We start from the raw sequence: 14,963 nt of genomic DNA on the forward strand, positions 1-14,963 counted from the left end.
GAAGGATGATTGTGTGTAGGCGGGACCAAGGGTTACTACACATCTCTTTAGTCATACAGAGGTGTGGCCCTTCCCGAATATTATCAACTCCTATTTGGATTAATATAATATGTGCCAGAACTAAAAAATTTAACTTTGCTACATGGCACATTTATTCAAACACTATTCTTAGGCTTATTTAGACAAATTAAAACTATTTCAGAATTACTTTGACACTCTTCCACATGCCTTCTAAGAAAACAGAAGTGGTGAAATAACTTCACTGTGTAGGATGAATGTAACAAAAGGCATACCGGTACATGGAAGTTCAAAAGTTCGAATGGAGGAAGTTGTATTGAAATTAGCCAGACATGACTGAATTAAAGTGCACGCATTTTCTATTGAGGCTGTATCAAGTGCATATCATTTGATATTAACAATGAGCTGGCTCCAGACAGGAAGTAAATCAAACAAATACTAACACTTTGATTTAAGACAGGAAAAGTGACTGTATCCATTCTATGAAAACTTGGCCTGCAATCTGCTCTGATTTCACATAAGCATATTCCACAACAATTTGAGGTGGGTAAAGTTATAAAGCAGGTTTTACAAATCTGATTAGAGCACAGACTTGATTGGTTGAGTGCCAATCTCTGTGTCCTCAAAAGCTCTCATGCAGATAAAGCATGATAACCCAGGCCTATCTGCATGACAAAGCGTTGTCAGGCAGGTGCACTCTCAACAGCGAAGCTAGCTAAATCAATTTGGTTTGTTTACAATAATTACCCTACCTCTTCATTTTCATCCCTTTTATATTTTCCTAATGATCTATCATTATGTTCTGTAATTGCCCTGATTGTAAATGTCTCTGTAAAACTGACATTTGAATGTTGTATAAGACGAGATGCTGACGTGCGTTTGACAAAACAGCTGAACTGAGTGCATGATGAATCACAAAAGAAATGTATCGCTGCAAGTAATGTACAATAGTACAATGGGCAAAACACAGAGAGACAGGTATGACATTTCCCAATGTCAGCTTATGAGGATAGTTGAGAGCTTTATCCTCTTATGAGCCTTTCACAATTATGGTCCAATTCCATTACTACAATTCGTGCCAGCTGAATTTGGATATGGAATTCGTCCATGTAACTGCAATTATCTTCAATGACTAGACAGATTGGATCCAAACCAGAAATGTATTTGGAAGCCATATATGCAAGACAATCTGCTGACGTAATTGCACTGCTAGCTTCTGTGTTAATCTTTTGTAGTTAGTATAAATATACATTCTATAAACAGGAATGTGGTTTCTAATTAGTGTTGTCATAAACACCAAAGATCATACAATACAAGAGTTGATCTATTGTTTTTCCTCTGTACCAGTTTTTGACTCGTAAGTTGGTCTTAAAAGGTCTCTCAAATGTTTTTGGCAGGATTTCTTGGACATAAATTGATAATAGCTTATTGTGGGTCAATGCAATGATGTACAGTAGATTACACTGTACATACTATACTAAAAACAACACTCATACTATCACTACTATATTAGTCTTTCAGGATGGAAAACCATTGTACAATTCAATAGTGTAGGCCATAGAGAAGTCTGAAAAATGTATAAAACTGTTAAGAGATAATGTTAGGTGGAGATCTGCTCCCCTGATTTGGCCTTCCTTACCTCTCAGGCTGAATTAAAAACACTATCTGGCCAAATGAACAACCATGAACATACTGCTATCTTCCAATCTAATCAGGGAGCGGAGCGGAAGAAGATTCACTGAATACAACACAACTTCTGAACTGTAAACCAGAAGTCGTCCTGAGTTTTGAGTTTAGCCTTGGGTCTTTTGTAGGTAGTTCTGTGACCAATAACAGAGATACAGAACGAAATTATAAAGTGTGAACCAACACACATAACACAAACCATAGCTAACAAATCCTAGGTAACCTGAGCCCTACACTACAAGTCATGTTTGAGGAGAACTTTGGTCAACTCTGAGTTCAACTCAGGATAACCAGTACCACGAAAGTGGCTCACCTTTAAGCCAGGTGAGCCAATAGTCTTGTCAATGATGCTTGGCAATGGTCTTGTAGCCCATTCCAGCCTTGTGTAGGTCTACAATCTTGTCCCTGACATCCTTGGAGAGCTCTTTGGTCTTGGCCATGGTGGAGAGTTTTGAATCTGATTGATTGATTGCTTCTGTGGACAGGTGTCTTTTATACAGGTAACAAACTGAGATTAGGAGCACTCCCTTTAAGTGTGCTCCTAATCTCAGCTCGTTACCTGTATAAAAGACACCTGGGAGCCAGAAATCTTTCTGATTGAGAGGGGGTCAAATACTTATTTCCCTCATTAAAATGCAAATCTATTTATAACATTTTTGACATGCGTTTTTCTGGATTTTTTTGTTGGTATTCTGTCTCTCACTGTTCAAATAAACCTACCATTAAAATTATAGACTGATCATTTCTTTGTCAGTGGGCAAACGTACAAAATCAGCAGGGGATCAAATACTTTTTTCCCTCACTGTATGTAGCCTGTATAATGAGTAACTAAAATGTTCAGCATAAATCTAACAAGGTTGGACTGGGAAAGAGAAGAATGTGTGTCTGTGTGTTTAAGTAAACACCAAGAACTGTTCAACTGTGGTTGACCTGACCTAGCTTGAACTCTGAGGGTTTAAGATATGAGAGGGAGTTCCCCTCAAGGTTTCCCTAATCTCAGAGGAATGAAACTGTTGGCGGGGTAATGATCTACAGTGTTAAGAGATCTGGGGCCTTAATGTTTGTGTGTATATGTGTGCGTAAGTAAGTGAGGAGTGAACTATAAAAATGATGTCTCTGTACAATGGACTTCAGAACGTTCTTGTAAATAAACATTCTGCCTCTTGTAAGCTGGGACTCTGTCTGTTTCATTCAACCAGAATCTTACCAATTCCGGGTTGCAGACTGAGTATTTTAATTGAAGTTAGCATTGAGAACATAATTCTCCTAACAGTTTGACAAACGCAATTCAGTCTAACAAAGAAAAAGAACAGCAGTTGTGCACAACATCCATTTTTTTAACACGACTGAGGTATTATCCCTTTTTTCTGAGATTATGTAGTTAGTTGTGTGATATACAATCTGTTCATAAATGAATCGACCGTATGACTCCACAGGTTGGGACGGGACAGATCCGGTAATTAGTTCTTCTACAGCAAGTTTTACAGAAGCTGATCACTTATATGCAGTGATCGCGGTATTCTTGTAATTTCCTTTGGCGGCTTGAGATTTAGGAGTCAAGAGTCTAATTCTGTAATTCGTCAACCTATGTGCCATGGATTCAAACAGTTGCACATGTCCAATCAAAGAGACAGAAGTTGTCGAGTTATGCTGAGGAGAACAGGATGCATGTAGTCAGGCACAAAACCAAACAAAATGTTGAACAATGGAAGCAAAAACAGTGTTGACAACCCCTTTACACCATTTTGCGGAATGTCAGTGTGAGCAGCGTGAAATGCATTATCCTTAAATTGATTGTTTGATCTTTCAATTTGCAGTTGTTGAGAGTAAGGATAGGATCTTACATATCCTCTGCCTTTGGGGACAACTTTACCAGGGTGCAAGCACCAATCACAACCATATTCCCCATTGAATTGTTTACAGTAACGAAGGATTGGCCTGGCTATTGCATCTGAGGAACAAATCAAGGAGAAGACCTTTGTCCTCTTCAGAATCCTACTGTTATCTCTCCAAAGTAATGGGTTTTGGGCTAAATCTCAACATTCATCAATAAAAGGTTTGAAAAAGGTATCCATTCTGGGGTTTTCTGGGCCAAACCAAAGTCCTGCAACCATCACATTTTCTTTCCGATGTATGTAAGGCAGTTCATTTATGGTAAATTGAAGGGGCCAAACTGAGTAATTTGAGGAGTTAAAAATGGGTACTCCATCACAGTTCCAGGTTAATGTTAAATCATCAGCAGATAGTCTCATCTCTTTCAGTAATGTCTGGTACATTTTTCCATCCATGACATCCTCAATTTCATATTCTTCTTCCTTCACTGTTTTCCTCAAAATATCTATTCCATCTATTCTGTTCTCCAGTGTATCTCGCAGAAGGTCCCTCAAAGGTATTGACAAAAATAAAAGTTTTGTTTCTCTGATAAAGGACGTTCCACAGTGTGAGCAATTTGTGTCTTCGGGTTGCTTTTCTAAGTAGTTTTGGCATTCGTCACAAAATAAACGAGACAGCTGTCAGGGCTGGATTACCCAAAAGCTTTTTGAAGAGATATTTAGATGTTGGAACCAAGTTGGGGACAAGGAAATTCAGCAAGGCAAGTAGGTCTATCAGGGCAGTTCCAGTCAGGTGATGATGCATTGCCCTTTTGTTACTGATGCCCCAGGGTAAATCATTTCTTTGTTCTGAAAAGATTTAGATTCAAGTTATTTTTAGACATTTGTTTAAAACCTCTCTAGGTTAGGTGGGACGAAATCGTCCCACCTACGTAACAGCCAGTGGAATCCTGTGGCGCGTTATTTAAATACCTTAGAAATGCTATTACTTCAATTTCTCAAACATATGACTATTTTACACCATTTTAAAGACAAGACTCTCGTTAATCTAACCACACTGTCCGATTTCAAAAAGGCTTTACAACGAAAGCAAAACATTAGATTATGTCAGCAGAGTACCCAGCCAGAAATAATCAGACACCCATTTTTCAAGCTAGCATATAATGTCACATAAACCCAAACCACAGCTAAATGCAGCACTAACCTTTGATGATCTTCATCAGATGACACGCCTAGGACATTATGTTATACAATACATGCATGTTTTGTTCAATCAAGTTCATATTTATATCAAAAATCAGCTTTTTACATTAGCATGTGACGTTCAGAACTAGCATACCCCCCGCAAACTTCCGGTGAATTTACTAAATTACTCACGATAAACGTTCACAAAAAACATAACAATTATTTTAAGAATTATAGATACAGAACTCCTCTATGCACTCGCTATGTCCGATTTTAAAATAGCTTTTCGGTGAAAGCACATTTTGCAATATTCTAAGTAGATAGCCCGGCATCACAGGGCTAGCTATTTAGACACCCAACAAGTTTAGCCCTCACCAAAGTCAGACTTACTATAAGAAAAATGTTATTACCTTTGCTGTTCTTCGTCAGAATGCACTCCCAGGACTTCTACTTCAATAACAAATGTTGGTTTGGTTCAAAATAATCCATAGTTATATCCAAATAGCGGCGTTTTGTTTGTGCGTTCAATACACTATCCGAAAGGGTAAAGAAGGGTGACGCGCCCGACGCGTTTCGTGACCAAAAAATTCTAAATATTCCATTACCGTACTTCGAAGCATGTCAACCGCTGTTTAAAATCCATTTTTATGCCATTTTTCTCGTAAAAAAGCGATAATATTCCGACCGGGAAATCGTGTTTTAGTACAAAGAGAGAGAAAATAAAAACATGGTGTCGCCCCGTGCACGCGCCTCAGTCTGATGGTCCTCTGATAGACCACTTACCAAAGGCGCTAATGTTTTTCAGCCAGGGCCTGGAATTACATCATTCAGCTTTTTCCCGGGTTCTGAGAGCCTATGGGAGCCGTAGGAAGTGTCACGTTACAGCAAAGATCCTAAGTTTTCAATAAACAGAGCCAAGAAGCCCAAGGAATGGTCAGAGAGGGTACATCCTGTACAGAATCTTCTCAGGTTTTTGCCTGCCATATGAGTTCTGTTATACTCACAGACACCATTCAAACAGTTTTAGAAACTTTAGGGTGTTTTCTACCCAAAGCCAATAATTATATGCATATTCTAGTTTCTGGGCAGTAGTAATAACCAGATTAAATCGGGTACGTTTTTTATCCGGCCGTGTAAATACTGCCCCCTAGCCCTAACAGGTTAAGCGAGAAGGAAATGTATTATACATCTGCAAAGGTAGAAAAGATTGCTAAGGCCTGAGAGTTGTGTGTGTTTGTGCACCTGACACTAACCATCTCAGGGTCATCATCACGGTCTAAATCATCAGAGCCAGGTTGATTGGGGTGTGTTAGAGGGTCCTACAAAATGAACAGAGAAAACCAACACAGAACATTATCTAATGAAAATATTAGCTAGAATATGTGACACTGACTTCACAAGGGTGAGGCTAAGAAACGAAGAAACGGAATGTCTCTGTGTGTGTGGGGGGGGGGTAGTGTAACTGACACGCGACTAAATCCTGATTAAACGCTAAATAATCAGAGCCATGTTGATTGAGGTTTGTAAGTAGCTAGCTGGAAACTAGACACTGAATACAAACACTGACAATGTACCATCTAGCTAACAAGTTAACTAGCAACTGTATCTAGCTAGCAGATATACAGCTAGTGTATACATACCAGTAACAGCATAGCTAAGCAATTGAAAACCCCAAGCAGTAATATGGTTGTAATGACATTAAAAAATAAATATAGTTTTCTAGAGCTCACACCTAGCTAAGGCAATATAACAACAACAATACCTTAATATTTCTGCTTGACCTGGTCTGTCAAGGAAAAGGGGAAGTTTTCATCATGCATCCATTTTTTAAATGGTCCCCTTATCACTCGGACTGGAGGCATTTCTTACAAATTAACTAATTGTTGAAAACTGATTGTATTCTGTCAACTGCTAATGAAACTGATTCCGTTGCTAGCTATAAAAAAAACTTGCTTGCAAAGCATAAAAGGCGCCAAGCTCTACGTAACTAAATCGTGCGCATGTGCGAAATTCAAAAAACTAGGTGCGTGCAAAAAAAATAACGGTTTACTCTCAGTTTGCACTTTGCAGCAGAAGCAAAATATCACCAAATATGTATGCACTTGTGGATTTTTTGGAAGAAGGGACATCAGAAATTGTTCAATTGGAAAATATTGAAGAGTTTGATGGGACGTGCGACAATTGTCGTGGAAATATTCAGTCAATAATATTTCTCAAATACCGGAGCCTGTGAGTTCAAATGGACTTTTATTACAGAGTAACATAAGCCGAGCTGGTTCATGAAAACAACTGCCTTTCAAGCCTTGGCACACACTTTTTATTCAGGTTTCATCCTTATGTCACACACATAGTAACTCCTCTTTATGTTAATGATTCATCCCCTCTGACATTTAGCTACCATTATCTTTTAGCCTTGCACTAATTTTAGTTTGGTTTCACATTAGGGCATGGAAACTTTAGAGCCATAGCAATGGTTCAAAATAAATAGACATGTTCACTCCCAAGACAGGTGCATGTCTAATGGTGCCTAATGACCTATATACACATACAGAGTGCACTTAATCTGCTGACCACTCTGAGATGAGCACACATGTTCTGGAAAGTTCCCAATAGGTGTAACCATAGCAACAGTAAATATTAGGCCATAGCACTGGTACATAAATAAACAGTCATGCCCAGTCCCCAGACAGGTGCATGTCTAATGGTGTCTAATGACCCAGACACACATATGGAGTGCACTCATCCTGCTGACTCCTCTGAAATGTATAATGAACACATATGTACTGGAAAATTTCCAATACAATTTGAAAGATAGTATTGTTAATTGGCAGTGTACGGGGAAGAGATATCCCACTTATGTCATGGCTCTTATGTCATGGCTCTAGCTAACTAGCTAGCTAACGTTACCCAGATAATGACACAGTATAACGTAGCTAGCTAACAATATATGGTTAATGTTATCAATCGTTAAACTTACGTTATAAAAAAGTTATACCGCCAAGACATTGGCTATAACAATAACAACTAATGTAGCTAACGTTAGCTAGCTAAGGAGCTAGTTATATCACTTAAGTTCACTAGTATGTGTAGGTAGCATGCTAACCACTGGCTAGTTAGCTGTTCGGCAGGCCGATCCACCAGCTTACTAGCTGCTGGTTAGCACGTAAGCTAGCTAACACATACTAACTGGGCTGATTGCCAGGCCGTTGTTGTAAATAACAATGCGTTCTTAACTGACTTGCCTGGTAAAATAAAACAAAATATATAACTAGTAAGCTAAGTTGGGGTATGGAACATGGTGAGTGATGTGAGCCGCTCTTAGCTATCACCTAGCTAATAATGTAAATTTTTACTTTGTAGAATATCGCAAGAGACTAGTAGAAATTTCAAAAAAGGTCAGAATGTGCAAGATAAGAAATGGAGAGGAATGAGGGACAAAAGAAAGAACCCGCATTATGTGGAAGAAGCGGAAAATACTACTCAAAATGTATGCTTAGTTGTGAAGTTGACTAACGTTAGCCATATCTTTGCGCAAAACCTGTAATTTCCTGACTGTAGCTACGTTACTCTACCAGAGTGTATCACAGAAAAAGAAGAGGGCCGAGTCTGGAAAAAAAACATCAGGCGGAACTAATGACCAGTGTATCACGTCAAGTAAGTTCCTAACACTTTGTAGCATCAGTTGTGCAATTAAAGTTCATGCATTAAAGGTGAATTTAACCCTGTCTCATCTACTTAATGTACTAATCACTAACATTAGCATAACACTTGTCATAAAAATCTGATTTCTCCTCAACGCAACTAAATACATTTAAAAAAATAGTTCTGTGGTTAATAATTATGTCTGAAACATCTCCAATCATTGAGACTAAAAAACACCACAAATAGTGTCAATTGCTGGTCTTTAAAAAATATGTCCCCTATTCATGTCTAAATGTGTAAGCTGTACAAAGAATCTTTGTCCTTCCAGGCCAGACCTCAAAGTGACATAGAGAGTGAGGACCTCACCTTAGCATCAAAACAGAATATGCAAATGCCGCTAACCATGAAATCTTTCAAATATGTGAGCTCAAAAGAGAAAATGCAGCACTCAGACAATCTCTCTCCGTGATTGAAGGTAAGCATTCCTGTGGATGCTCCCACAGACTATTCTCACCATGCATGCAAGTCCAGGTTTAGTTTGGTATTTTTCCATAGATATCAAAACAAATCAAATCAAAGTTTATTTGTCACGTGCGCTGAATACAACAGGTGTAGACCTTACAGGGAAATGCTTACTTACAGGCTCTAACCAATAGTGCAAAAAAGGTATTAGGTGAACAATAGGTAGGTAAAGAAATAAAACAACAGTAAAAAGACAGGCAATATACAGTAGCGAGGCTATAAAAGTAGCGAGGCTACATACAGACACCGGTTAGTCAGGCTGATTGAGGTAGTATGTACATGTAGATATGGGCTTTCCTCTGACACCGCCTGGTGTAGAGGTCCTGGATGGCAGGCGGCTTAGCCCCAGTGATGTACTGGGCCGTACGCACTACCCTCTGTAGTGCCTTGCGGTCAGAGGCCAAGCAATTGCCGTACCAGGCGGTGATGCAACCCGTCAGGATGCTCTCGATGTTGCAGCTGTAGAATCCTTTGAGGATCTCAGGACCCATGCCAAATCTTTTTAATTTTCTGAGGGGGAATAGGCTTTGTCGTGCCCTCTTCATGACTATCTTGGTGTGTTTGGACCATTCTAGTTTGTTGTTGATGTGGACACCAAGGAATTTGAAGCTCTCAACCTGCTCCACTACAGCTCCGTCGATGAGAATGGGGACGTGCTCGGTCCTCCTTTTCCTGTAGTCCACAATCATCTCCTTAGTCTTGGTTACATTGAGGGATAGGTTGTTATTCTGGCACCACCCGGCCAGGTCTCTGACTTCCTCCCTAAAGGCTGTCTCGTCATTGTCGGTGATCAGGCCTACCACTGTTGTGTCGTCTGCAAACTGTGATACTGTGAGTAGGTACAGTTGTATAGTGTCTACCAATTGATAGTTGAATGCATATTACATACAAGTGTAATTATAGCACATTATGTTCTATATTTTCAGAGTTGCCAGGTTTGCTCCAGGAGGTGAAAAACCTAGAGGGAGAGAATGAGACACAACTTCAAAGGGTGTCTGTGTGTTTGGTTTATGCATGATGACCAAAATATGAGGAGTAGAGATTGGGAGTAGGAAAGATGATTAGAAGATGGAAGGAGGTGGTTGAATGGATCTGTATTCACTTTCTCTAACTGTCTGTCATATTGTGTGTTCCCAGACATCATGGCTAGTGGATCCACACCCATCTCCAAAACTCACAATGGTGAGAGGAAACACAGTTTCTAACGGTGAGTGTGTTTGGTTTAAGCATGATGATCAGAATATGAGGAGTAGAGATTGAGAGTAAAAAATATGATTAGAAGTTGGAAGGTGGTGGTTGAATGAATCTGTATTAAATCTCTTTAACTGTCTGTCATACTGTATATTCCCAGTGACCTTGAGCTGTACAGCAGGGATGCGAAATTGTCACAATTTGAATACAAAAGCAGGTGTATTAACACTAACAATACAGCAAGCAGAAAAATGTTGTATGCATGTGCAGTTTTGCTTAATTTAACGTAAATGTTTAATGCATATTGTAGTACAATGATCATTTGTCTCATTAGTGTTTTAATTTATAGAGTGCCATATAGGATTATGCAAAACATATTCACAAAACTATTTCTCGTTAACTACTAAAACTATCTAACGGAGTACAGCAAGCAAACAACTTGAGTAATGGCAGAAAGGACGACGAGAAGGGTTTTATAATTCAAATACATTTACTTACTTAAAGGGGTGGTTCATCGAAAAATACTTTTAACCTCCTTAGAACATTTGCTTAGGCATTAGCCTTTACCAGAGACCGTTTTTAGGCTAGTTGGATCAGTATTTAGACTTTTACAATTTTATTTCAAAATGCGACAATTACGATTTCATCTAGAATGTATGAAAAACGATGTATTTATCCTCACTTTATGCAACAAATGTTGTCTTGTCATTGAATTGCCCAAGAACAATCTGTTTTGCTTTAAAACATGTTACAAAAATTGACCTACTAGAGGTAATGTTTTCTTCAGTTGGCGTCATCTGGTTGATACTCTACCTCTTGTTTCAAAGATTTGTAAGTAAATTCTGACTCTGACCCAAGTCGCAGCTTGGCGCGAATTAATCTAAAATTACTTCCTGGATTTTAATGAAAAAATGTCCGATATCATTGGGAAATATTAGGCTAGGTAAATACTTTAGCAAAGTAATCTTATTCCTTAAAGAATACTATAGTATGTCCGAATTTACCATCAGAATATTTCTATAATAATCTTATAGGATCACTATAACATTGCTATAGTTATTGCTATATTTTTATTATAAGAATGCTATATTCTATAGTATGTCCGAATTTACCACAAGTTTTTACACATTTTTTTTGTTATATATGTATAATACTCTTTTATAGTAATCCTATAGTGCTTTTTCGTGAGGGAAGAATCACAATTAAACATTTTTCTTACAGTCTGATTTGGAAAAATAGCACTGGAGTCATACCTACTAAAAAAACTATATTTGAGACAAGAATGAAAATCTTCAGTTTTAATAGTGCAGCATAACATTAGAAAAAGGACTTACGCAATTTCACCAAAGACTCTTAAAAGAGCCTGTGATGATAAGGGTAAACTACGATGATCACACTTAAATAAATCTGTATACATCTTTTTAAAAGAGATCCATTAATAAAGGACAGGAAATTATCAAAACAAAATCTGATTGGACAGAGGAAAAAGTCATCCTGCCACCAAAGTACCTGAGAAAGAAAAAACAACTTTCATACGATATACGCACATCTCGTAAGAACCGTTGAAAAAAATACTTTTTTGAAAACACGTTTTAAAAACATGAGCTTTGAGAAAATATATACAATGCACTTATGTATCTGGCACATCGCCCATCAATAAGAGACTTCAACATGGATGATATGGGGGAAAATCTGATAAATGTTTAGATAGGAAATAAATGATCAACTTTCATAGGATGTATAGTTCCAGAGTGCCTGGGTTTTTCACAAGTAAAAATAGGCTACAGGAACCACATGTATTAAACATCCAAATACATCTCACAGCTGGTTTCCTTTGTGCATGAATCATAGCTGATGGTAATAAAAGCTACTGGCTAGGGTAGATTATTATTTTATTTTTTTACAATGTGAAAGTAACAACTGAGTTGGACAAAGGTAAAACATGCACTTGAGGGGCTGAACTTTTTTCACTTTACAGGGCAAGTTATTACTTCCTGCAGTTAGCTCAAGTCATAAAATGTCTTCCATCCACAATGGGTGCTGGGCAAACACTCCATAAAGTTCTGTACGCAGGTTGACAGCTGGTGGAATAACATTGAGAACATGCCCTTTGTCATGGTGTACATCAAGGGTTACAGAAGAGACAGTTCACTTTAACTGATCAAACATGTGTTTAAGTCAAATAAAATAATCAATAGAATAAGGGTGAGTGGGTGATTTGCATTTCATGTGCTGATCAAACAAAATGTGTCTAAAATACAATTGTTGGATATAGAAACTATTATAGCATAAAATTGTCCGTTTTCAACAGGTGAAAGATATTCAATCAGATCAGGTCCACATTCGTGGCTCTGCAATACCCACCGAAGTGGTATGAATAATCTCAGATGCAATAACATTTTCTCTTTAAGACTATGGGAATCTAATTGGATGAAAAATAGTGCTTCTGTAACATACTGGAAAATCCATGTACTTGGTCTGTCTTAAATCCTTTTTAGTGTCATAACAGTAAAGACTTTAAAAGAACAAAAAACATTGGAGTAAACAATTTTTCGGAGAACATGAAGGCTAGATACTCAGAGGGTCTTTGTAGTAGTCATTTTTCAAAATACAAACTAAAGAATACTTCATTCGAATTTCATGGCGAAGTACAGTATTTACACCTGTTTTGAGATGGTTACTGTTTTCGGTTGGAAAGGCAACGGCATTATAACTTCTCTATAGCAGCTTAGCTTAGTCGAGGGGTTAATGTTAGTTCCCATTCTAACACATACAAAAGGCTTCATCACAGTTTGCCTTCATGATCCAGCATTACCTGGATGCCAGGGACCAGAGATGGAGAGATGTAGAATATGGGGGAGAAATCAAATGCTGTAGTGCCGTCTCCTAATCTCAAACTTCTGAGACTTCTTGTTTACAGGAACTGCTACTCTGTGCTGATCAAGGGACAGGTCCTCCCTGTCTATATAATCTTATTCATTATGATCTAAAAGGCAAAACGGATCCTTTATCAATACTTTAACTCAGACTATTTGTGAATACGCCCAGATCTCTACATCAGATGTGTAAGTCACCTAATAGCCTGATGATCAAATCCATGACCAACTTGTTCCACCCATACTATTTCTACATTAACGAGAATTCATTTTGCCTGCTCCCAAACCTACTCCTGTGAACAAGCAGCGACCCTTTCATTGTTACAAATTGCTGCCACGGGAATAACAACCTTGCTCTTCTTATGAAACCACTCTGTCCCATTATTTAAACGTGTACCATTTGAAGTGGCCACATGACACTATGAATCATTGATAAAAGGCCGGCACCATCAAGTTTCTTTCTTTTTACACATCCAACACAGCAAAACACACAATCTCAGTCAACGACGAGTCGCATCAACGCTGTACAAAGTAAAAAGAGTTCATCTTGTAGAGATGGAACATCAACTCCACACTGCAGAGAATAAATAGGTTGAATAAGAGGCACTGGGGGTAGTTCAAGGGGTAGTTCAAGGTCTCTGTTTGGTTGCTTCAAGATTGTCACTTCAGCATGCCGCTCCGCGCTGTATTCACAATCTGGTGAGAGACAGAAAAAGGTGAGAGAGTACACCTTGTTTTTCTATTGAAGACAGATGTTTGCAGGTCTTACTGACTTATTCTGATATAAAAAGGGAGATCTGAAAGACATCCATTTCATGTGCCTGTTGTTCACATTGTCATATTTTTTTATCTTGCCGATATCAGGTCGTTAGATGCCCCAGGGAGGGTCTCAAACGCATTGTGACTAAAGCTGTGCTGCCTGTCTACCGGAAGTTGATGCTGTTGCTATGCAACTTCTTGTTAGCTTAGCTTGTTAGCTTAGCTTGTTAGCTTTGCTTGTTAGCTTAGCTGGTTAGCTTAGCTGGTTAGCTTAGCTGGTTAGCTTAGCTGGTTAGCTTAGCTGGTTAGCTTAGCTGGTTAGCTTAGCTTGTTAGCTTAGCTTGTTAGCATACAACTTCATTAACAAAATCCATTGAGAACACACACCTATACCAACCACTTAGCTAAGCTAAGAGTGACGTGAATAATCAAGTCAATAAACGCTGGGTAGTTAGATAGCATATAGTTAATATACTGGTAAGTTCTATATATTAGTAGCCAACTAACGTAAGGACAGTAGCTAGCTAACATACCGGTACATAAAAGAAACTGATGTAATGATATGCTACGTGGTTCGTAAGGCTAGCGAAGCTAACAAATTGCCAGACAACGTAACGTGTAACATAACTTCTTTGAAAAGGCATTACTTTAATACATTGCTCAACATTTACTTAACATTTGTCATAATTAGTTAAAGCAATGAATTTGTATACACTCTCGTCGGACTATCTTCTGCCATTTTCTTCAAATCTGAAATGTTCTGAAGCCACGCCCATTTTCTGAAGAATTGCATTATGTGCTCCAAAAGCACAGAAACAGTGTAAACTGCTTGTATACTTCGTATTTTGGCGAATGTAGTACGACATTGGGTAACTTTTGACATGCTAACTATATCCATACTATGACCAATAAGCTTTACTACATTCTCAATTTACGTCACAAATAGAACGGTTAGTGCGGTTAGTATGAGTATTCAAACACAGCTTAAGTCATCATTGTTGCTATGAAAACCACTGACAGCCTCCAGCTGGTTGCGTAGAGAAAAAAAAACCTTGCTACATCATCAGCATAAATCCAGCAGAATACTAGCTGCATGTCTACCTTGGTAAAAAGGGGGAGGGTATTTATCAAACAAATCCTGGATAGTCTGGAAGCTCAGAATAAGTACTCAATGGTTAGCTCTAATACAGCATTCACCAACAGCACATCTACGAGACACCATGTCTTCATCTAAAATGTATTGAAAACCCTA

General features: G+C 38.3%; 1 pseudogene; it reads right to left on the reverse strand.

The window, feature by feature from the left end:
* Window positions 1–11,359: 11,359 nt before the first annotated feature.
* Window positions 11,360–14,963, reverse strand: part of LOC115160634 (solute carrier family 35 member F5-like) — a 28,431-nt pseudogene continuing 24,827 nt past the window's right edge.

This window comes from Salmo trutta, chromosome 24, assembly GCF_901001165.1.
Source record: "Salmo trutta chromosome 24, fSalTru1.1, whole genome shotgun sequence".
NCBI classification, from domain to species: domain Eukaryota; kingdom Metazoa; phylum Chordata; class Actinopteri; order Salmoniformes; family Salmonidae; genus Salmo; species Salmo trutta.